Genomic DNA, 3,074 nt, shown 5'->3' on the forward strand with positions numbered 1-3,074 from the left:
GTTTTTCAGTGCAACTCACTCATATACTATGTACTACACTGTGCGTTTCTTATATTCTAAGTTTTTCAGTGCAACTCACTCATATACTATGTACTACACTGTGCGTTTCTTATATTCTAAGTTTTTCAGTGCAACTCACTCATATACTATGTACTACACTGTGCGTTTCTTAAATTCTAAGTTTTTCAGTGCAACTCACTCATATACAATGTACTACACTGTGCGTTTCTTATATTCTAAGTTTTTCAGTGCAACTCACTCATATACTATATACTACACTGTGCGTTTCTTATATTCTAAGTTTTTCAGTGCAACTCACTCATATACTATGTACTACACTGTGCGTTTCTCTAAATTCTAAGTTTTTCAGTGCAACTCACTCATATACTATGTACTACACTGTGCGTTTCTCTAAATTCTAAGTTTTTCAGTGCAACTCACTCATATACTATGTACTACACTGTGCGTTTCTTATATTCTAAGTTTTTCAGTGCAACTCACTCATATACTATGTACTACACTGTGCGTTTCTTATATTCTAAGTTTTTCAGTGCAACTCACTCATATACTATGTACTACACTGTGCGTTTCTTATATTCTAAGTTTTTCAGTGCAACTCACTCATATACTATGTACTACACTGTGCGTTTCTTATATTCTAAGTTTTTCAGTGCAACTCACTCATATACTATGTACTACACTGTGCGTTTCTTATATTCTAAGTTTTTCAGTGCAACTCACTCGTATACTATGTACTACACTGTGCGTTTCTTATATTCTAAGTTTTTCAGTGCAACTCACTCATATACTATGTACTACACTGTGCGTTTCTTATATTCTAAGTTTTTCAGTGCAACTCACTCATATACTATGTACTACACTTTGCGTTTCTTATATTCTAAGTTTTTCAGTGCAACTCACTCATATAATATGTACTACACTGTGCATTTCGTGTAATGCGGGTTTTTCAGTAAATTCTAAGTTTTTCAGTGCAACTCACTCATAAACTATGTACTACACTGTGTGTTTCTTATATTCTAAGTTTTTCAGTGCAACTCACTCATATACTTTGTACTACACTGTGCGTTTCTTATATTCTAAGTTTTTCAGTGCAACTCACTCATATACTATGTACTACACTGTGCGTTTCTTATATTCTAAGTTTTTCAGTGCAACTCACTCATATACTATGTACTACACTGAGCGTTTCTTATATTCTAAGTTTTTCAGTGCAACTCACTCATATACTATGTACTACACTGTGCGTTTCTTATATTCTAAGTTTTTCAGTGCAACTCACTCATATACTATGTACTACACTGTGCGTTTCTTATATTCTAAGTTTTTCAGTGCAACTCACTCATATACTATGTACTACACTGTGCATTTCGTGTAATGCGGGTTTTTCAGTAAATTCTAAGTTTTTCAGTGCAACTCACTCATATACTATGTACTACACTGTGTGTTTCTTATATTCTAAGTTTTTCAGTGCAACTCACTCATATACTATGTACTACACTGTGCGTTTCTTATATTCTAAGTTTTTCAGTGCATCTCACTCATATACTATGTACTACACTGTGCATTTCGTGTAATGTGGGTTTTTCAGTAAATTCTAAGTTTTTCAGTGCAACTCACTCATATATTATGTACTACACTGTGCGTTTCTTATATTCTAAGTTTTTCAGTGGAACTCACTCATATACTATGTACTACACTGTGCGTTTCTTATATTCTAAGTTTTTCAGTGCAACTCACTCATATACTATACACTGTGCGTTTCTTATATTCTAAGTTTTTCAGTGCAACTCACTCATATACTATGTACTACACTGTGCGTTTCTTATATTCTAAGTTTTTCAGTGCAACTCACTCATATACTATGTACTACACTGTGCGTTTCTTATATTCTAAGTTTTTCAGTGCAACTCACTCATATAATATGTACTACACTGTGCATTTCGTGTAATGCGGGTTTTTCAGTAAATTCTAAGTTTTTCAGTGCAACTCACTCATAAACTATGTACTACACTGTGTGTTTCTTATATTCTAAGTTTTTCAGTGCAACTCACTCATATACTTTGTACTACACTGTGCGTTTCTTATATTCTAAGTTTTTCAGTGCAACTCACTCATATACTATGTACTATACTGTGCGTTTCTTATATTCTAAGTTTTTCAGTGCAACTCACTCATATACTATGTACTACACTGTGCGTTTCTTATATTCTAAGTTTTTCAGTGCAACTCACTCATATACTATGTACTACACTGTGCGTTTCTTATATTCTAAGTTTTTCAGTGCAACTCACTCATATACTATGTACTACACTGAGCGTTTCTTATATTCTAAGTTTTTCAGTGCAACTCACTCATATACTATGTACTACACTGTGCGTTTCTTATATTCTAAGTTTTTCAGTGCAACTCACTCATATACTATGTACTACACTGTGCGTTTCTTATATTCTAAGTTTTTCAGTGCAACTCACTCATATACTATGTACTACACTGTGCGTTTCTTATATTCTAAGTTTTTCAGTGCAACTCACTCATATACTATGTACTACACTGTGCGTTTCTTATATTCTAAGTTTTTCAGTGCAACTCACTCATATACTATGTACTACATTGTGCGTTTCTTATATTCTAAGTTTTTCAGTGCAACTCACTCATATACTATGTACTACACTGTGCGTTTCTTATATTCTAAGTTTTTCAGTGCAACTCACTCATATACTATGTACTACACTGTGCAATTCGTGTAATGCGGGTTTTTCAGTAAATTCTAAGTTTTTCAGTGCAACTCACTCATATACTATGTACTACACTGTGCGTTTCTTATATTCTAAGTTTTTCAGTGCAACTCACTCTTATACTATGTACTACACTGTGCGTTTCTTATATTCTAAGTTTTTCAGTGCAACTCACTCATATACTATGTACTACACTGTGCGTTTCTTATATTCTAAGTTTTTCAGTGCAACTCACTCATATACTATGTACTACACTGTGCATTTCGTGTAATGCGGGTTTTTCAGTAAATTCTAAGTTTTTCAGTGCAACTCACTCAT

This window comes from Mus caroli, unplaced genomic scaffold, assembly GCF_978045245.1.
Source record: "Mus caroli unplaced genomic scaffold, Mus_caroli_1 scaffold_25, whole genome shotgun sequence".
Taxonomy (NCBI): Eukaryota; Metazoa; Chordata; class Mammalia; order Rodentia; family Muridae; genus Mus; species Mus caroli.